We start from the raw sequence: 22,507 nt of genomic DNA, 5'->3' as shown, positions 1-22,507 counted from the left end.
CGTCACAGCTCCCTCTGCACTGCCAGGCTGGTACCAGAGATACCTTAGTCCCTGAGTGTAAGAGAAGTCTGTGACATTTTGAAGTTAACAACTGGTCTGTTTTAATGCTTGAACATAGTTTCTTCCAAAACAGAGTCTAGACCTAAGACAACAGAGTCAAGCACCTCCCATTCTCAAGAGAAAATTAGATGAACCTATTGGGCGTTGAACAAAACAAAACAGAATAAAACAAAACAAAAACAAAAAACAAAACAAAACAAAACAAACAAACCACCGTTGCTCAAGGCAGTAACTGAACATTTCGCAGAGACTTGTGGGGGTGGTTTTGTGCGTGAAATTTCTCTCTTTCTCTGTCAGAAAAAAATTATAATGGAAAAGTGGGAGTCCCCAGGGATATTCGCTTCAACTCATAATTTATGAGGATGCAGGCCTTAGCCTCCTGAACCAGGGACAGCACAAACTCCTTAGGAAGCACAGCCCTGCCACTCTCTGCAGCATCCAGACCTTGGATTTCAAGGAATGAAATAGCGGGAAGTCACTGCATTTGTCCTATTTCAAGCTGGGTGTGTAAATAATAAAGGTCAAACTGAAAAAAAAAAACAAGGCGGGTAATTCCTTGGTGACCAGCCAGACCCCAGTTCCCACCATTAATTCATATGTTGATAGACTTCCCCAGGAAGCCTGGGAACAGAACAGAAGTAACTCAGCTTCCCCCCAAGAGAAAAGGCCTCGGTTTTTTTCCCTGGCAGATTCATTCCTAATCACATAGCAGGGAACCATTATTAACATCTGGATATTCAAAAAGGGCCACTGAATTATTATAAAAAATGTTTCAACTCATCAGCCTACGGCCCAAATGATCTACAGTGTGCACGAGGCTTTCCCCGCTTTAGTCAAGAAGATAAATGAAAAAAAAAAAACTTCTGTGTATTTCAACTGCCATTACACATTTGTTTCCAATCTGGGAACATTCAAGTCTGTCTACTGTACCTCCTATCCTAAGGCAGATGCGTCAGCGACGGCTTCTACCCCTCAGGCAGTGAGGTTCTTGGTGCACAGTTTAAGAAGGCTACTGCCAACGCTAATTGCTTGGAAGCAGCTGCAAGTCAGAGACTAACGCGGAGTTAGATCTTCTTTGATGAAAAAGTCTTTCGTTCCATACTTCCAACCCTCATGACTATCACAGACCCCGCTCTCTGCCCTCAGCCAAGGCACTAAGTAGGAGCTGGTGGCACCAGGTAAGTGTGCCCCACTCCTCTGTCTGAGCCCATTTCACCTTCCCTTTGCTGTGAAGCTCCATTCCCACCAGGGATCCACAGGCTCTTCTTGCAGCCCCAGTATGAATATATCAGGCTCCTGTGGGAAAACAAAACTATTTTTAGACCATTGCTCCCAGTAAGGGTGGACAGTTCAAAACTTTTCGAGCAGCACTTACTTAAACAGAGCCCACTCACTCCAGAAGAACTCCCCTGGGGGTAGATAGCTTGTCAACGCTCCATCAAAGTCTGCTCTGCCCTCCCTACCACCCTCCTCTCCCGTCATGCTGTGCGCACGTCTCAAGGTTCTGCCTCAAAGTCCCTGAGATTTGTTGGTTTTTTCTCCCCCTTAAACTGGCCCGATCTCTTTCAGTCTCAAATCTTGCCATCAAAGTCACCTCCTCAGGGGCACTTCGCCCATGAACACACACATTCCACTAGAGGAATCTGTTTTGTCTGTTTTCCCAAGGAGCCGTACTCTCTTTGGGTCATGTAAACTCCTCAAACCTAGCTGAGAACCTACAATGTCATGGGAGGAATGTGGGAGACCATTTTGGACAAGGCAGAGCTCTCCTGAGGTTCAAGCATAGGTTTCCCGGGGGAAGGGAGGAGCCCATCTCAGATGGAGGGACAGAAAGCAGGATGCGCTGGGCGCTGAAGGATTGCAAGAAGAGACAATGGCTCCCAAACTACTCGTCTACATATTTTGGATCAGCCAATACGTAGCTAAACTGAGTATGCCTTATGCCCATGTCTAAAATAAAGTTTTTACCTTCAGAATAAACTAAAGGTCCAGGTGCTCACCCAGCAAGGCACAAATACAGCTGTATAGCTGATCTCTAGCACCCAAATAAGCAACAGCTTTAACTTTCTTTTATTGAGTTGATATAATTATTGGTTTATTTATGCACACATGCACATGTGTGCTTGCATGTGGAGGGGGCGGGGTAAGGTCAACCTTCAGGAGTTGGCTCTTGCCTTCCATCTCATGTGTCCCAGGGACCCAGCGCACGTCATGGTGCTTAGCCATAAACCGCCCTTCCTCACCGAGCCATCGAACCCAGCCGGCCCGCAGTTTTAAACTCTTCAACGCAGGGCCCTGATTTTCTTCTTCACACATTCACTCTGCTAGTCCAGGCGAGAAGAGTGGACCGTTCTTCTGGAAAGGGACACGGAGACAAAGGATAGTTAAGATCTACTGCTACTGTACCGGCCACAGAGTGGACATAAGTGAAAGTTTTTAGCTATAGAGATGCCCTTTAACCATCATCTTCCAGATCAAGCCCAAGAACAACTATGCCAATTTCTTCCTCCACATATTTTCCAACCTTGTCTTCATCTGCCATGTCCCCAGAGACCAGTATTAGGTGAAAGTCTTAATGTCCCAGGCCATTCTCAATGATGCCTAGCCCTGTGGTTACCAGAACCTTCCATAGGTACCTGGGGGGGGGGGGAAGCAAGGATCCCTACAGGGAGGGGCGTTTTCAGCCTGACATGAGCTTGCTTGCATTTGCCAAGGACATAGACTGAAGGGCTGTCTCCCATGAGCCCCGTTTTCCTTTCATCTTCCATTATCCTTACAGAAACGGTTCGTTTCTGCCAGCCACTCTAACAACTGGCTTCAATTTTTACCCTTTCTCATACCCTCTGTTGGATAATTACCATAATCTTCATTCAAACTTTCATACATGGCTTGTAATTAACTATAAAGCGATCCATAAATCCCTCTTAGAAGTGGAAGGACAGGGCTCAGCGTTGCGACATGAAGGGAAAAAAGCATTGTCCTGTGTGCGACTATGAGACTCCTGTCCTCTGTAGGTACAAATGTCGCTTGTGAAGGCTTCGCCCGGGCTTCTTTCCAGTCCTCTAATGATGACCTGCTTCCTCCTTCTCAAGTAAGACGTAACCACACTGGAAATTAACTTGGAAGAATCACATATCCTGTCGGCTTGGATGACGGAATGAGTTGAAGAGCAAGAGAACGGCTTGAGTCATTTTACCCGTGTGCGGAAGTGAACCGCTTTTTGAAAGTGGCCTCTCAAAACTGCGACTTGCAACACCATCAGCCGTCCAGGGAAGAAGGATGAAATTCCAGGTGAAACATATTAACTGACTTATTTTCCAGCCTCTCCTCTGGCTCCACCTCCGGGAGAACTAAGGCTTAGTGATCCCAGGACACGAAAAGCAATTAAATTTCACTCGGTGTAAAGTTGAAGAAAGTGTCCCCTGTGAAAAGGCTGTGTCTTTGCCACGTCGCATGGGTGGCAATAAACAGCCAAACTCACTGGCTTTGATATAGTAGCGTGCACTTTCACGGGGCTCAAGTTGATTTCATTTTAAAAAGTAGAATTTATGGGACAGAGGATTGAAGGGTCTGTACTGACATGTTTAAAACCTCCTTTTAAAAAGTGGCAGATTGCATCGTTCCATTTAAGCGTTCACACCGCAGCCTGAAACATAATCTGTTTACTAAAAAAACAACTTTTTATTGCCCTGCGAATAATTTCCCATTGAAAAAGAAAACAATGTACAGTATTTTACAGCTTCAAAAAACATCTGGAAAGTTTTCTCGGTTGCTAAAGTGATGAAGAATTTGCATCCACATTTGAACTACTGATTTTTTAATTCAACACAGAGTGACTTCAGACATCGTATTGAACCAACTAATACTTCAAGTTTCCAGGGCCCACTGATGGTACACAGAGAAAGCAATTGGTCCCCAGGAAGGTGAGGGGTTCTCAGGGACCCTGGCCCTGTGTTCTCAGGCCCTGAGCAGTATAGTGGTGCACTCCTTTGGTCAGGGTCACTCCAAGCCGCTGCAGAATGTAGTCTATACCAACTTTACCTCTATTCACCTGAACACCCAGTGTGGGGTGCCAGGCAAGCAGGAAGCTTCCAGGAGAAGAGACAGGGGCCCTGGCTGGGCCACCTGCATCTCTGCCATCTTGAACTTAAAGGAGTGTGAGACCACAGCGTTGACAAGGCAATCCGCACCCCCATTGGCAAGAACACAATCACGTGACCAAAGGACCAGCAAGCTTGTCAAAGAAATGACTATTAGCTGTCCCAAAAGGACAAAAAAGGGACATGCCAAATGGTCTTTAGATCCCAGCCAGCACTTCGCAAGATTAATTTTTTTTTTCTCCAAATCAAGGCAGGTAGAATGTGTAGAGTTGGCTTCTCCATTCTCTCTTGGGGGGCTCTGTGAAAAGCCCTCTCTTAACAATATGAGGATGTGGGTGAGGCGAACAAAGCCATCTGCCTTGACACTTCATCCTGTTGTCGCCTTCTAAGCCTGTGGCTTCATTTACGAAAGTTGTGGGATGGCATTATTATAGAGACAGTAAATTTAAAACAATCCAAAGCTTTCAAAAAGACTGCAACTTCCTTAGTCAAACCCCCCCTTTTTGTATTTCATTCTATTTTACTCTCCCCCCCCCTCACCAAACTATTAGCTCTCCACAAAAGCACTTAATGAAAGTTAAGACTCTGGTGCTCTCTATACAGAAGCATCTCTGCTCAGTTGTGGAAATGCTGAGGGGTGAGTGGTGGGCGCAAGGCTTCAAGTGCATGCAGTGACAAGAGGCTGTTTCCTCAGGGACAAGTCCCATCTAGAAGGACGCCTTATGTACTGGGGGAGGCGGGGAGTGGCTTAGTAAGGTGCTGCCAGGAAAGTAGGAGGACCCAACTTTGAGTCTCCAGCACCCACTTAAAAGCTGGACAGAACTGATGGGATCTGGTTCAGTAAGAGACCTGATCTCAAAAACTAACGTGCAGCATGCCAGTGAGAGAGTACAAGAGGGTAAGCCACTTGCAGCCAAGCCTTACCACCCAAGCTCAGTCTCCACAATCACGTGGTGAAAGGAGAGCCTCAGCTCCTACGGGTTTTCCTCTGACCTCCATGTGCAGGCGCTTACACAACATAATTAGATAGATAGATAGATAGATAGATAGATAGATAGATAGATGATAAGTAGACAAGTATATTTTTAAGTGGAAATCAATAGAGGAAGACAACCAATGTTGATCTCTGGCCTCCATCTGCACATGTTTGCCCTTGTGCAAGTGCATGCAAAGATGTACATATACTATGCATACGTATACATGTGCCCCCCCCCCACACACACACACAACTGAAGGCTCTGTGTGGAATCTTTGGCTCTCAATGCACATCTTCTTTTACAATGACTCTTCTCTGTGTCACTATGAGATACCATCAACTTCATCAGCTGATGGCAATTGTGTATTTACTTGTCAGCATTTCCGTTAGTCCTGTGGAGAAAGAGAGACGCCCCCCCCCTTCTCTCTCTTGTATCACCAGCACAACCTTAGGCTTTGGCTTCTAATGGATGTTTGTGGATGAGGGAGTGTTGAGTGCAATTATAAAAAAAAGATGAGTTCCATAAAACTTCAAACGAATCAAAGAGCTAGCCAGGCGTGGTGGCCTACGATGTTAATCCCAGCACTCAGGAGAGACAGAGGCAGGTGGAGACCTGTGAGCTCGAGGCCAGCCTGGTCTACAATGAGAGTTTCAGGACAGCCATAGCTGTTACACAAAGAAACTCTGTCTCAAAAAACAAAACAAAAAGAAAGCCACCAGTGTTTAAGAGGGGCCACCATGCACCTGCAGGAAGGGAGTAGGGGTGGGGGAGGGGGCGCAGGAACTTGTTTAAGGAAGGGTAAACGCTCAACAAGCAGGCTCCCTGGACGGCACTACAGGTGGAGGGACCACTGTACAGATGCCTGGTGTATCTTCAGAACACTTAGTGTCCATATTCACAACACCTAGAGCACGTGAGGGGGTAGAAGAAGCAGGACGGGAAAGAAGGTTGCAGCCATTCCAGAAGGGCGTTAGCTCCCAGGGTACCGAGTGTCCTCAGCTTTGTGGGCACTGAAGTGCTGGGTGACGTCTTGGTACAAAGAGGGCTGATCCACCAAGGAAGGACGGTGGGGACAGCAAGAGTCATGGTAACCACTCAAGTGACTCTTCGTGCTTCACCAGAGGACAATGGAGAGCACAGAGACAGGATGGGGCGGGGCGGGGAACACTGGGTGTGGGGTGGAGGGAAAGCCTCCGCTCTTAGCAACCGGTTAGATTCAAGGAACCAAGAAGCACAAGGTCGATGAAAACATAAGACTGCCATTCAAGGGAAGAGGAAAGAGGGGCACTGAGGTTTGAGAGGGCCAGGGCGGGGAGTCTCAAATGTGAGGAACTTCAAAGCCATCAGGCAGGGCTTGAGTCAACACTGAAGAGGGCCACGTGTTGTAGGCCTGGTCATCTTGAAGTCGCTCACACAGGTTTTGTTCTTTTGGCGGGGGAGGCTCTACAAAAATGCTGTTGTCTGAATGGCTATCGGAGTTCATGAGCTCAGGCCTCAGGGTTGTATTAGTAGGAGGGAATTTTGGAAAAACAATTGTCATTAGGACTCTACTGGCGTGAAAGAAAGTTCCTTCCCTTTCCGCTCCTGTTCCCTTCTGCCACATGAGACCAGACTTCCATCCGCACAGAGGCACCATCTTAAAGCAGAGAGATCTTTCCTGGCACTGCCCCCCCCCCACCCCCGTTAGCGTGCTGATCTCAGACTACAGCTTCAAATGAACTTCTCTTTCTTACACATCAGTCAGTCCCAGGTATTTTGGTATTGCATCATGAACAGCCCAAAGCCAACTGTACAGCCTTTGAATTCATGTAGGTGTTGTAAATTGGGTAAGCATATGTAAACTTTGGAAGTACCGTATTTTCCTGACCTACTGAGATAGTTACTCATTGTTCTAACATACACAGAGACTTTTAAAGTGTAGCGAGATCTTGTGAGAACTCAGGACAGGGGTCTCACCACAACCTTCATTCACCTCCAACTGCAGTGATCTCCACTGAACGGTGGGATCCTCCTGTCAATAGCCAGGTCTCTTTCAGTTTAACTGCAACCCAGTAGCTACTGCGCTCCCCTTCTAGGTGAATTCATTTCTGCAATACATAATCTGGAAAGGACAGTGAGGGCTAAAGACTCACTCATCTATATTGAAATATTCCCTATAGACATCGAAGCAGAGAAAGACTTTATAGAAGAAAAATCTAACTTCCTTTCAAAAAAGGCAGCAAAACAACCTTGTACCACTAGCATTGCATGTGGCAGTTCTCAGATGCAAACCAGGTGCCATCTTTGGTGTCAAGCCTTCTGATTATCATGGGAACTGTCTAGCTTGGTGCTGGAGTCCTGGGCAAGCAGGCAGTGAGGGTTCCGGAGAGTCCTGTTAGTTTGCACACTGTGGCTTTCCCTTTTGAACACAGAAATTCACCCGAGGCGCTCTCTGAGATCCTTTCAGGCCTCGTGTGTGTGGAGAGAAATGAAGTGAAGATGTGGGGGATTTAAGTGAACTTGAAGATGAAGGGGAAAATGGTCCCCCCTCTCCTTCCTCATTAAACCCTGGGAAGATTGCTTCAAGAAGAGCGAGCGTGTTGCCCAATTATTATAAGAATATGTTCTTAGTACGCCTGGTCTTGCTTCGCAAAGCTGACTTTGGCGACCTTCCCTTTACCTGCACTGTGGTATAAACTCACACTGAGATCGTTGTCTCATTCTGACGCCAATTAGAACACGAGTTTTCGGCAGAAGAAACCACAGCAATTTAGTCCAGACCTTGGAAGAAAAGGAAACACTAATCGAGATGAAGACTGCCCCAAACCCAATTGAACAGGTGTGCATTTCCATAATAGCTGCACAATTCAGCGATGAAGTGGCGCTCGCTGCTTTTGCTGGTGAACTGAATCAGTAATCTTCGCCTGCCCTGTCCCGGTGATTGAAATAAATTACTTTGTTAAATTGCAAAGCAGGTTGACCCATCTGTTGGCCCATGAATGTTCAGATTCTCGGAGGGTTTATTACTCCAAATAATGCCTGCCATATGCAGTGGTAAACAGTTCCCTTAAAACTGACTGAAGGCTGTGGTGCTACTTCTGAAGGCAATTTATAAAGCGCTTCATGTTCCCCTGAAAGGACCTGCCCTTCAACTAAACTTCCAGAAAAGTCTAGCTGTCTTGATCAGTTAATCCTAGCTGAGACACCCTGCTCTCTGTGGGGGAAAGGAGAAGGTTGAAACGGAAGCACGTGCTTTTGGGGGCGGAGTGGGGGTGGGGTGGAAGGGGGAGGGGGGACCTACTATGTGTTGGGCAGAAGCTCACCTGCTGTCACATCTTCAAGAAGTGTCAGGACATCCCTCTGCAGTGGACATGTTATCCCGGGAAGCCACAGAGGTTAAGTGGCACATCCAGAGACAACTGCAAAACAGTCCATCTGGGTGCCAGACACTTGGTTCTAGGGGACAGTCTGAGTCAGGAGCGGTGAACCTGGGAGGCACAGTCAGGATTTTCCCCACCTCACAGTTTCAACCCACAGGGGAACCCAAATGCTAAGTGTTAATGGCCTTGGGCTGTTTGGCTAGTGTTTCTCAAAAGCATGAGCCATGCTCTTGCCTTCTTGGTCACTAAGGACAGGGCCACACTTTGACCTGCCACCAGCATGATTCTAACAGGAATGTGTACAGACAGGGATGCATGGATCTTCTTGTCATGTGTGCATTTCCTTGCTTTAGATCATGCTTGATTTCACATCCTGGGGGGAGAAGGCCTGCTCCAGTCACACAAGGTCCATAAACCGCTCTGCCTGTGGACCAGCCATGATTTGTTCATGATGTTGGCGGGGCCTCGCTGCGGCTCGGTTACAGATGTGAAATTGCTGATGGATGGCCCAAAGCCAGCACATGGCCGGCTCTTCTGGTATTCAACTTCAATATTAATCATGTGTAGAAAGGCATCTCCCCCCCCCACCACCACCACCACCGTGAAAAATGAAATGGCTAATATACTGTATGGAATGAGTGTTCGGGAACGATTTCTTTTCTTAACGGGAAAAGAATAAAGCTATTAAAAGAATAAACTCCCGTACATGACATGATGACAGTGGGGTTTCTCTGACGGGCTAAATGAGTAAGCTCCCTCCCCTTTGATTTATGCCGGCTCAGGGTCTCTTGGAGCTTCAAAAGGCAGGGAGCACATTTGGAAGCCAACGGTCTCCACTCCATTTGTCTAATGAGAGTATGAGGCCAAGATTCAGCCAAAGGTGAACGTTTGACAGACTGAGAACTGAAAAGGTCAGTCCCAAGGGCTCAGGCACAGGGGGAGGAAGTGATGCCTTGGGGGGTTGCCAGAACCTTTGGTAGAGGGGACTCACCCTTTGTTCTAAGAGCAACACACACACACACACACACACACACACACACACACACACACACACACACACACAGGTCTACCTCTGCATGAGCCAGCCAGGCCCTGCCTCTGTGGTTGGTCTTTGCCCCAAACCAGAGGAAATCAGTCCTTCGACTTTGCTGTCAGTTCGTATTGGGAGGAGGAGGAGGCTAGAAATCAGCTTTGTTCTTCTCCTCTCCCTAAACGTGCATCCTAGAACTGCATGAGAACCTCAGAAAAAGCTTGCTTCCCCTCAAGCCAGGGTAACTCACCCGTAATCCCTGCACTCTGGAGGCGGAGGCAGGAGCATCACACATTCCAGAACAGCCTGGCTCTGCGCGCAGAGGCAGGAGGATGAACCATTCGAGGCCAACCTGGGCTGTGTCAGAGCCTGCTCAAAACAAAACAGAAAGGCTTACCATATAAAAAGTAATTCCTCAGAGCAAATACGGAGGCCCCAGGTTTTCTTTCACATCGTTCTATCTAATTTCGTACGGTGCATATGCATGGTACGATTCTAAGACAAGAAATTAGCCTCAATGCAATACTGCTAACCAGACTACAGGTTATACTGGGATCCCTCTGACCTTTTCATTACCAGATCTCACCCAGAACTCCCTGGTCCTCCCTAGCACTGGGATGTCTTCTCTACTTGGTGCCATTTATTCTGTGACAGGCCACCCCTCCACATTTCTTAGTGTTTCATAATCTTGACATATTTTTAAAACCCTCTGGCCAAGGCTGTAGAATGCCCACCCTTCTGGAGCTGTGTCACGCTGAGGTCTAGACTGAGCTACAGAAGCCCACACCACAGAGATAATGTGCCCTGTGCAGTGTTTCAGGAGCACATGGGCCCTGTGTAGGTCTCGCTTCCCAGTGAGGCGAACCTCAGTCTTCAACAAAGGTACTGTAGTTTCCTTCAAGGGAGAGTTGTACAGATTTCTCTCCTTTCTATTAGGAGGAGGGTCACTACATCCGGCATATTCTCTCAGAAAGAGTCAGTTCAACTCTAATTCCTGGAGACATGTATCAGAAGAAAATGTACGCTTGTGTTAAAATCGCAGAAGCATTAGGTGTGTTTAGGGAAGACACTCAGAGGCTAGGAAAATAGCCAGCTTCTGTTTAACATTTCACCACCGTTTTAGCCTGCCTCCAGGAGCTGTGCCTGCAGGAACCATTATTGTGGGGTTCAACAGCGAGTTTCTGTTTTCCCCACCTTCTGTGTTGCGGTTGGAGTTCTTCTGTGTGGAAACATTGGCCCTTCTCCCGTGTTCTGAGTTATTCCTCCTTGTATTCGTATCTATATGAACTTGTTGATGTTTACTTTATCCTTTGGGCAACAATCCAGTACTACCGTTATTGATGTTTGCTCTCAAGTTTTCCAGAACTGACATTTGGAAACTATTTCAGGTTGAATCCCAGCCCTTCCTCACCCACCCACACCTTTCCATCCTTTCTTTACCATTTTGGCATCAGAAGATGCATAGGATGCTCTAAGCTCATCTTACAGCATCGCCATGTCAGCCCTAGAATTAGCCATTTTTCCGAGGACACTTTCCTCCTTTTATTGGAGAACCGTGTCCCAGGCTTAAAGTGGTGTGTTTGAGGTTTGTCCCACTGCTCCAGACTATCTTAGGAGGCAGGGCTGGGCTGTGTATACACATCCTAACCAGCGTCTACTTACGCCTGTGCCTGTTTAGTGTAGACGTATTGAAAGATGAGTGACTTAGACTGACTTTTGTGAGTCTAACCCAGCACCCTCCGCACCTCACACCCCCAGTCTGCATCTTCTCTCTTTCACGGTGAGAATCCTGGCTCTGTATCCCAATACAGCGGCTTAGTATTAGGCCATGGGCGAGCATAACTGCCTTTCTATGTCACTCCTGTACCCTGTGACATTGCTAAATCTATTTTTAGGTCCAGGAGTGCTCTGATATCCTCTATGGGATTTCATTTATAGAAATGAAGACAGTTGTATAATTTACAAATTGAAAGTGTTTCTCTCCTCTTTATATATATGTGTATACACACACACACACACAAACAAACAAACATATATATATGTATATATACATGTATATGTACAGATACACACACATAATTTTGGGGTTTTTTTTATTGTTTCACAATTTCAATCAACAAGAGGGCAAGAGGCAACCCCGTCTCATTCCCAACCTTCAGAGGAAATCTTTCATGCCCTCACCATTTGCTGTGTTGCTTATAGGCTTTTCCCAGGCTACCTTTCTTGGGTTGGGAAAGGCACCATATTCCTAACTTTTAGATATGTCAGAAGACCTTACTGTGTCTGTAAAAAGTATGACATCACTTTTGTTCATTTGGCTACTGATGTGCGTTGACTGCCCACACGAGGGGTGTGGAGAGCCACAGAGCCCTTTGTGGACTTTGCCCCAAGATGGCGCCTGGCATGCAGCCAGAGCTGCCTCGGTGGAGGTAAACAAGTCCTTATTTGGAAGACGCCCGCTGCTTGCATTAGCTCCGCCTCTACGAGCCTATCAGCGTGTGAGACGTGGCTTAGTGTGATTGGCTGTTTGGGTGGTATAAATGAGCGTGTCGGGAGTGGCTCAGGGATTCTCCGAGAAAGAAGAAACAAAGCCTGAATAAACTGCTTGAGAGAAGAACTGGCGGTCGTGTCTTTCTTGCTGGTCGAGCGAGGCGCGACAGAGGGGGGTGCATCGCTGTCACTCAGATGGCCTGACACGGCCCCCCCCCCCCCCGGGAAAGACCCTCACTTGGCCCTGAGGCATCAACAGTTTGACATATTGCTGCATGTAGTTTGCTAATGTTCTGCTGAAGATTGTTGTGCGTAAACTTACTCTAGCTTTTGGTCTACAGTTTTCTTCTCTGGTGATGTCTCTGGTTTTTGTATTAGAGTACAGAGATAGGAGGTGAAATACCCCTGAAGACTGCCTGCCACAGCAGTGGCAATAAAATGGAAATCGGGCCCAGACAAAGCGAGGAACTCTGAAGGATATGAATCCAACCATGTGATTTTAAAACACGAGTTCATAAAACCCAAACACATTCCACTAGTATCCAAATCTAAGCCTGTGCTTTCCCGAGGAACAAACAGGGTTGCAGGAGGTCTGCAGACTTCTCTCAGCCCTCTACAATTAGAAAAAATTCAGGACAGAGCCCATTACGGCACCTAGGATATGCTACTGTGTAATGCTGGCAATGTCAGCTGTACTCTGCCAAGGTCGGCCGACTAAAGTTCAAAGCTTACTCAAGGCCAAAGAAGCTGAGATAAGCCAGGACAACCTGATTTTAAACCCATCAGCCCAGCCACTCAACAGCCCTTGAAAATAAGATGTCTCTTGGCTTTCTGAAGGCGTTTGTTCCTCCCTGCTCCAGTATTTGGTGTGGCTGGCCCTTCGTCATTCAAGTCTCTGGTTTGGTGGCACCTTTTCAAAGCCCGTCCCTGGCCAGTCCCCGGAAGTCATTCTGTGCCATGTGATCCTGTTACAGACCCACATAGCATCGGTCCAGAGAGCCCCCACTTATGATCTCATTGGTGTAGGCCCGTCCAGCCAGAAGCTGAGCTCCCTGAGAATGGGTACCTACTCTGCGTGGCCCCTGGGATTCTGGTCTGGGTACTGAGCTGATGTACCAAGCTCTTTTCTAATTCTTGGCCGAGCTCCCAAATGCTCCTGCGGGGCAGGTGACCTCACTCTCCAAGACCGAAGTGTCAGGTGTTCCTGGATCAGATTGCTTCACCTCAAGACAGTCCTCAACTTTAGTTATCACAAAGGCTAAACTCCAAAGGGAAAAGATGACCACCATAAACTCTCCCTGACCAGGAGGCAACACTCGAGAGAGAAGGCTAACAGTAGTGCTTGGCCCAGACTCTAGGCTCTGAGATATCCCTACTGTACCTGCCTGGATGAGCTTGACAAATGCGATGCGAGTCTTGTTCGGGACCTTTGAAAGTGAACCTGTTGCCTGCATAGGTGCTTATAGGTCTTCCACTATGTTTGTTTTCTCAGAATTTTGCCGTTCCAGTGACGTTATTTCCTCTCCCTCCCTTCCAGCTTTGTGCTTCCTGGTCCAGTCCAGGGAACGGCTCTGAGCTTACTCTCTGTTTAGAATCCTTCTTCTGCCTATGTCTGAACGCACTTTCTTTTATTTATTTATTTATTTATTTATTTGGTTTTTGGGGACAGGGTTTCTCTATGTAGCCTTGGCTGTCCTGGACTCGCTTTGTAGACCAGGCTGGCCTCGAACTCACAGTGATCCACCTGCCTCTGCCTCCCAAGTGCTGAATGCACTTTTTAAGTCACTATTTTAATAACTAAATAATTTAAAAATTAAAAACGCACATGCTTATGTGATACATGATATTTTAATATACGTAGCTTTGCAGAATGGCTAAGTCAAGGGAGTTAGTAAATCTTACTTCATCTGAGTTCAAGGCTCTGAGTTCCCACCTCTCCTTCAGGGGTAGACACCCAGGTGGACACCTGTTCCTAATGTGGATGGTGGCTTCACAGTAGCCCCTGTCCTAGGAACAAGCCCTCCTTCCTAAGCCTCTCCTAGTAAACAGTAATTCAGGCTTAGAGAAGAGTCCCCATCTTTCTCCTATGTTCCTGCTGCCCAGCCTAGCCAGCACTCTCTGTAACAGCTTGGCTCAATGCTGAGACCTCCCAATAGGCTGCGACTACTCTCCCAACACAAAATCCAAAGCAAAAACAAAAATAAGGTACCAAGGAAGGTCTCAAGGGGGAGACTGGATGGAAGAGGCCGCTCCTGAAAGTTAAAAAAGCCAGAGTGTCGCGGTAAGAACCAGCATGCAAAAGGCTTTTGTGCAGGTGCTCGCACAGGTGCAGCTGTACGTGGGAGCTGAGGAGATTGGAGCCTATGTGTTGGCTCCATCCAGCAGTGGGCAGTGCATGTGAGACAGAAGGATGGGAAACTGGCCTGTTTTATTCCCCCTAGTGTTTAATAAAAGTTCATCACAGTGAAGACCACTGACTGCTTTTAGAATATTCCTAATGTTTAGGCTGTCAACACCTTGGCAATAAAAATTCAGCAGTCATCCTAATGCAAAAACAAGCAATCTGCAGGGCCGTAGTGTTAAGACCAAGGGAGGCAGTGGGCTTCAAGTGTGATATGCACAGTGCTCTGTGCTGCAAAGATGTCTACATAGCTGCTAGGGACTTCATTTTTAAGGAGTAGATAAGATGATGGGAAGACACCAAAGCATCCATCATGTAGAAAGGCTTAACTGAAGCATTTTACTATCTCAGGGGTAATGGCGGCGTTCAGGACTTCCGTTGACTACGCACGGAACTAACACTGCTGCCTCTCACTCTGGACTGCGTCCTGTTGGAGGTGCTGGAGGATCAACACTGAACAGGACATGGAGGGTCATGGCTCGCAACACCTAAGGGTGGGAGAAACAAGAGACTTGATACCCTATGAGCATATACAGAGGGAAGAGGTCCCCCTCAGTCACAGTCATAGGGGAGGGGAGTAAGGGGAAAATGGGAGGGAGGGAGGAATGGGAGGATACAAGGGATGGGATAACAATTTAGATATAATATGAATAAATTAATAAAATATATTAAAACATTAAAATATAATTGATTAAATAAAATCTGTAAATCAAAAAAATACATAATCCCCATAGGGACAAGCATTGGGATGACAACGAAGAAATGGACTATAGACAGAGATTAAAGAACGCGTGACAGGGACTCTGGGGACTCGTAGGAGATGGTCAGAGAAGGGTTCCTCAGCTTGCATCTCCATGGGAAGAATATGGGGTCCGGCTGTTGACCACGAAGACAGCAGTTACTTCTCTCTCCTCCCTTACCTCTGAGGTTCAGATGAATTAAACATATCCCTGCAGTCAGGTGCACTGGCCAACTATCAAACAGGGAGCCCCTGAGGAACGAAGCGTGACCCCTGGTGAGTCATCAAAGGGCAGCAAAGGCCCCATTGCAGACCAGTGTCACTGTCTCATGGCGGGGGGGGGGGGGGGGGGGGCTGGGTCGAGTCACACACAATGGCCTACAATGATCTCCTTGGCATGGCCAGTGTCCTCACTAAAAGGCTATGGTTTTCACAGATACCCAACCTTACTTGCTCCTGACTGCTTCACGAGCCTGTTCCTATGGCCTGTTGGGGTTTTGTACCTTCCTCTATAGCCATTTAGTGACTTTCTCTTCTGCCTAAGCCATCCAGAGCTCACCTCTTCTCCTTGCAACTAAGAACTTAGACTAAGGCCTGCAGACTTGGCTCAATGGTTAAGAGCACTGGCTGCTCTTCCTGAAGACCCGGGTTCAATTCCCAACACCCACGTGGCAGCTCACAACCATCTATTGCTCTAATTCCAGGGGATATGATAAGATCTAATGGCCTCTTCTGGCCTCTGAGAACACTAGGCACAAACATGGGGCAAAGACACAGAAGCAGACAAAAACACTCATACACATAAAATAAATGGTATATATTCTTATGAACTTAGACTGACACGCTATGGTAAGAATGTTGGCGTTTTCTGAGGACAGTAGGAAACCAACAGACAGATTAAAACAGAACAACATCACAGATGAAATCAAGACGCTAGACTCTACCTATTGGACAGGGAAGATATAAAACATTTTCAATTTCGCAGTGAGTTTATCAGGTGACATTAATGTGATGCCCTTTAACATGGTGGGTGCCTTTTTTTTTCTGCTGCCTTTCAACGCTCATCAGTGGAAGCCTGAAGTGCGCTGAGAGACCGTTACCGGCAAGAGTTATAGGTTTCCGTGGATAGCTCAGATTACACATGGGAGTGGAAACAGGGTTACCCTATCAGGTACTGGGCAAACTCTCCCCACAGCTTGGCATAAAGAGTGCTTGACTGCTGATGTGAAAAGAAAGACTCTACACGCCCTCACCAGAGAGTGTGTGGGCAATGGGCTGCATGCCCAGAGAATATGAAGACATCGTGGGGTACAGGGAGTGGGGCAGGGAAGGAGATCTGAAACTGCCCCGGAGCACGTAGACAACAGTGCCCTTCCAGGAGATGAAACCAAAAAAAAAAAAATCCCAGTGATGGTTAACATAAACCAGCGATTATGACAGTTTTAACAGAATCATAACTATAATTTACAGCTCGATAGCCTGGTAGAATTAAAATCGTTGCTTTCCCCCATCCTCTACTGATGAGAAAGTTGAGCTCTCTCTATCAAAGTGGAGACACTAAGTTCTTTCTTTCCAACGGCTAGCAAGGCAAGGTTCCTTGAGGAAGCAAAATGTACACAGATGTGTTGTTTTCTTCATTACTTCAAGGTCAGCAAGACCAGGAGCTGACTAGCAAGAGCAAGCAGGATCCCTCAGACATAGGAGGATGGGCCGAGTGGGAGCATCCGCTTCTTACAACAGCAGATTTGTTCCCACCAGTGATCTTGGGGGGGAGGAGGAAGGAGCTCCTGGGACAACTATCAACACAGTAGCAGCCTGGTGTGTTTTCTTGTACCTCCCCTGGGGAACTATTTTCTTTGCAAAACTACTGTACTTTTAATGGGCTGCCATTTGCTCATTAAAGTCATCTGGGAATTCAGTCAGCATATGGGCCACAAAATAGGACCCTGTATAATGTTTAGGAGTTTGTCGTTTAATAAAACATTTTATAAGCTCTGTGAGGACCTCTTAACTAATAACTGCCCTTCCCGGGGCCCAACAGCCCACCCCGTGGGATCTACAGACCTCCAGCACTGGAGGGGAGTTTTAGGGAGCTCTTTCTCCACTCCCATTTGTCTTTATTATGACACTCAACCAGCACATGATGAACAATCAGTCACTGTTAAATTGCGTCCCTGGGAATTGTACCAGGCTTGACTTCTTATCCTTCAAAGTCTTCTCCAATGCTTCCTCCTTCAGAAAAGGGAGGTCCGAGGTTCTGCTCCATGGGGGAATTTATTATCTTCTGTAGGGGAATAAAGGGGTCATGTGCGTGCAAGGGGCAGTTACGGCTGAAGAAGAGTTTCGTCCCTCTGCCTCAGGACCTGGCACCATCAGAGTCTCTTATAATGAGTGACAAAAATAAATTAAAAAGAAAATTTTAAAGGCATACTAGGCCCCAGTATACTTTGATACAAGGCATAGAAGGGAAACCCTTGGAAGACTTAATGGGCACTAAACTGAAAGTCACAGGGAGATCAAGAAGACAGTTCAGTCAGTGAAGCGCCCACCAGGCAAGCGCCAGGTTCTGTCTGCTGGAACCACACAAAAAGTCAGGCCCTATAAAGCCAGCGCTGGGGAAGTGGAGACAGTCAGAGCCCTGGAGCTCATTGGCCAGCCAGACCAGCAGAGTCAGAAAGCTGTAGGTTGAGTGAGAGGCCCTATCTCAACAAAGCAAGAGGGAGAGGAGTTGAGGAAGGCACTGGATGGCAAACTCTGATCTGTGCACACATGTACCTGCACACATGCACACACATATACCACATACACATTATATATATATATATATATATATGTTTTTTAAAGTTGCCTACTTCATCCCTATAGTGTTATTGCTTTTGACAAGAGAAATGAAAATGTAGCCTGCGTTCTTAGACTACAGCAGCAGCTCAGTGGACGCAATTACTGTACAAGTACAAAGATTCACATTCAGATCCCTGGCACCCACATTTGAAAAAACAAAGCTAGCTGGGCATGGTATAACCCCAGTGCTCAGTGAAGTGGAAAAAGAGGAGCTTCAAGGCAAACTGGCTACCTAGACTACACAATCGGCCAGCACTACATTTAGTGAGAGACTCTGCCTCCGTAAATAAAGTAGAGAGCAATCCAGGAAGATGCTCAGCACTGACCTCTAGCCTGCACATGCAGTTGCACATGTGCTTGTAAACATGTACACCAAGTGAATTCATACACACACACACACACACACACACACACACACACACACACACCACAAAAAAAGAAACAATGAAAGAAAGAAAGAGAGTATGATGGACAGCCATAGAAGTCTAATGGCAAGTCTCATGAATATACCCCTATAGGCTCATATATATGATTATTTGACTCCTGGTTGGTGGAACTGTTTTGGAAGGATTGTAAGGTGTGGCCTTTCTGGAGGAGATGTGTCTCTTAGGGTGGGGCTTTGAGCTTTTAAAAGTCTGTCCCTGTGCTTCTCTCTGCCTTGTGTTTCTGGATCAGATGTAAGTTCCGAGCTATTGTCCCAGCACCATGCCTGCCTGCCTGGTGCCATGCTCCCTGCTGTGATGGTCATGGACTCACACTCTGAAGCTGCATGCACCTAATAAACTTTCTCTTCTATTAGCTCCCTTGGTCGTGCTGTCTTATCACTGAAATGGATAAGTAGCTAAGACAATCACAAAATTTAAAATGTGGAAGGGCTCTCTCTCTACCCCCTCTACCTACTCTACCTTCTCCCTCTTCCTCCCTCTCTCCCTCCCACCTCCCTCCCTCCCTCTCTTTCCCTCTCCCTCCCTCCCCCTCTCTCGTGTACCCCTCCCCCTTTCATTCTCCACCCCATGCTCATTTAATAAACTCCTCTACAACATAAAAAAATGTGGAATATATAATCTGTCACCACCTTAGAAAACACAAAAGACACCAGTTATCAATGGACAAGCCTGTGTCCTTGAGTTTGCTGCTAATTTTAAGCATTTTTGCCTCTTTTTACCATCAGATCACAAACAAAAGAGTAAGCAAGGGTTTACCGGGAACCAACCTCCGAAATGAGACACGCCTTAGACATAACTAGAACGTGAGGTGCGATGGGGTTAAAGGGGAGACATGTTGATTAGAGTGAGTACGTAGCCAGAGTGTGAGGCCAGCAGCCTGCAAGCCCTGCCTCTGCATGGTGAGCAGGAAGCCTCTTCTGATTTCTCAGTGGCCTTGCTAACACCCTTGAACACCCTTTTCCAACACTCTTCACCACAAATAGACCCATCTCAAGTCAGCACAGTATCTTTACATATAAGAAGGCCTACTCTTTGAAGTTATTCTTCAAGAGCTGATAGGCCCTATGGTCACTAATTGCAGGGTGAGCATCAAGAGGGCTGCAGAGCCTCATGGGTAGCTCAAGGAGGAAAGGGGGCCTGGAGGAAATGCTCGGAAACTGTTGAGACAAACTACAAAATCCCAACCTGACTCTCATCTGCTATTCCTCCATCAGCATGCATTACTGCTTGCCAACTCTGATGGGCACTGTGCTCCGTGCTTTGCAAGCACTGCTGTCCTTGCCCCTCCTAAACTCCTAACTCCTCCGTGTTAGCTTCCTTTTAAAGGGTAGGAAAATTAAAGCTGAGAGGAAATTTGCCAAAGTTATAGCCCAACTATTTAGCTAGCCTAGGCATCTACAGTCTAAAACTGCTATCTGGGGCAAGGCAGACTGCCAGCAGGTTTTATTTTTCTGATGGTGACAATAGCAAAGAAGGCACAAGACAATGTCACTTGTAGTGAAAGTGGTCTGATCCCCCCTTAACCAAACTATCCCCAGCAGAAACCATGCCACCTGGGCATAGTGGCACACATCTTTAATCTCAGCACTCTGGGAGGCAAAGGCAGGCTAATCTCTGAGTCTGAGGCCAGCCGGGTCTACAGAGTGAGTTACAGGACAACCAGAGCTACACAGAAAAAACCTTATCTCGAAAAAACAAAAGGAAGGAAGGAAGGAAGGGCAGAAGGAAGGAGCCATGCCAGTACAGATAGGCAAAGTCAGAAAGGAGAGCATTCCCTCTGATCACAAGGCACGAGAGAGGGTTAGAGAGCTGGGGATCAGCAGGGCTCCTTCAGTCAGCTCTGTTCTCTCCTTCACTCCCACTCTTCAGCTGCAAAAGAAAAATTTGGGTTAAAAAAAAACAACCAAATAAATTAAATTATCTTGCTTTCCCCCCAAATGACAACTGAATCTTTTCCTAGAGTTTGTCTTCTCTCAAAGCTCAGCCCGCAGCACATGCAGAGAACAGCTCAGATCTGGGACCCTTCACAATGGGAGATTGATGAGCGAGGAGCTGTGTGCCCCCCTCCCTCACACACACACACACACACACACACACACACACACACACACATTGTCTGGGTGCCCCCTCAGGGAGTGCCGCCCACACTGAAGCCTGTCAGTTCCTTCCTCTTGGATGCTGCACCTCAGATGACATTCAGTGGGAGGCAGAGCCCAGTGCTCGGAGCTTCTCAGAATCTGACCCAACGGTACATCAAAGCATCTGACATTTGCCCTGGGAAGACCCCACGTCCCGTTCCCAAAGAGAATCTACCCACTGTCTGCGCTGACCAGGACCGAGACTTGGTAAGTGGTGACAATGTGCCCCATATAATGAGAACACAAAGGCCTCTCTACCCTTCCCCCAGGGTCCAGGGTCCTGTAGACAGAAGCTACAATAGCTGCCCCTCATTGTACCCTCACCATGGTCCAGACAAAGCACCAATCACATGACAGTTTTTCTTCAGAAGAGCAGGAACCAGGGGAAAGGTGTAGCTCCATCTCCCATTTCACAGATGGTAAAACTGGCGCGCAGAATCCTTCAAAGCTACTAAGAACCAGTTAATATCTAGTTCCAACATAAGCATTACCGGGATGCAGTGTCCCGGTAATGCTACCTGAGGGTCAGGGAAAGTTACTCTTAAACAAGTGACATTCCCGCTTCCTTGCCATCTTGTTTGGCTGTATTAATCACTTTTTTAAAGGAGAAATCAAGATAATGGGAGAAACCTTAGCATATTACTTGCAATTATCATCATCATCATCATCATCATCATCATTATGCTTTTAAGAAGGTTTTGCAAACACTCTACAGAGCAGGACAGGTGAGGCGGGAGCAGTAGGGATGTGAGCAACGGCAGCTTTCTTCTTCTGAGACAGCTGAGGTTATTCCAGTAAAGTTCAGTCCAATGAGAGCCTAGACAAAGTGCAGTGTCGGGAGGAGCTCGCTCTATTTGCAGCATTTGCTTTCCATAGATGTGGTCCAGTATAATCTTCCCCAGGTCTGAGTCCAAAAGGTGAAAACCCAGGACATGAGGGACACAATGGCTTCCCTAATACTGACTCTGCCCACTTCGCCTGATAAAGCATCTGAGAGTCTTTCCCTCACCTTTCAGTAGTATGGCATCTTTCCTGCTTAGAAAAATGATAACAGGGCTGGAGAGATGGCTCAGCGGTTAAAAGCACTGACTGCTCCTCCAGAGGTCCTGAGTTCAATTCGCAGCAACCACATGGTGGATCACAACTATCTATAATGTGTTCTGATGCCCTCTTCTGGCCTGCAGGTGTACATGCAGTCAGAGCACTGTATATACATATAATATATATATATATATATATATAATCTTTTTTAAAAAGATGATAACAAAGTTCTTTCCACCATCTTTCCACACCATCACCTGGCAGATGCTCTCAAGAGCATCAACAACACTGAGAAGAGAGGCAAACGCCAGGTCCTCATCAGGCCGTGTTCCAAAGTCATCGTCTGCTTCCTGACTGTGATGATGAAGCATGGCTACATTGGTGAATTTGAGATCATTGATGACCACAGAGCTGGGAAAATTGTTGTGAACCTCACAGGGAGGCTGAACAAGTGTGGCGTGATCAGCCCTAGATTTGATGTGCAACTTAAGGACCTAGAAAAATGGCAGAACAATCTGCCTCCCGTCCCATCAGTTTGGCTTCATTGTACTGACAACCTCAGCCGGCATCATGGACCATGAAGAAGCAAGACGAGAACACACAGGAGGGAAAATCCTGGACTTCTTTTTCTAGAGATGTAAAACATAACTAAAAAGCCTCCGTGGACAAAGATGATAGCAGAACAACACTCTGTCTCTCTCTCTGTCTCTCTCTGTCTCTCTCTGTCTCTGTCTCTGTCTCTCTCTGTCTCTCTCTCTCTCTCTCTCTCTGTCTCTCTCTCTCTCTCTCTCTCTCTCTCTCTCTGTGTGTGTGTGTGTGTGTGTGTGTGTGTGTGTGTGTGTGTCTGTGTGTGTCTGTGTCTGTGTCTGTGTGTCTGTGTGTCTG

General features: G+C 46.9%; 1 long non-coding RNA gene and 1 pseudogene across 2 annotated transcripts in view; one reads left to right on the top strand and one right to left on the bottom strand.

Annotated features, from left to right (window-relative positions):
• Positions 1-4: 4 nt before the first annotated feature.
• Positions 5-22,507, bottom strand: part of LOC311599150 — a 62,241-nt gene continuing 39,738 nt past the window's right edge. Inside the window, exons 2-3 of the long non-coding RNA XR_014779787.1 lie at positions 2,304-2,415; positions 5-1,356 (exon numbers count right to left, since the gene is read on the bottom strand). This is a non-coding gene — a long non-coding RNA (uncharacterized lncRNA). The remainder of the gene's footprint in view (positions 1,357-2,303; positions 2,416-22,507) is intronic.
• LOC311599042 (small ribosomal subunit protein uS8-like) lies at positions 14,310-22,315 on the top strand (annotated as a pseudogene). Its single transcript has 3 exons — positions 14,310-14,413; positions 15,374-15,432; positions 21,839-22,315. The product of its transcript is annotated as a small ribosomal subunit protein uS8-like (transcript).

Source organism: Acomys minous (genome assembly GCF_964271855.1).
Source record: "Acomys minous genome assembly, chromosome: 6".
In the NCBI taxonomy this organism is placed as follows: domain Eukaryota; kingdom Metazoa; phylum Chordata; class Mammalia; order Rodentia; family Muridae; genus Acomys; species Acomys minous.
Note: the sequence above shows the minus strand (reverse complement) of the source record. Positions and strands in the feature narration are given on the sequence as shown.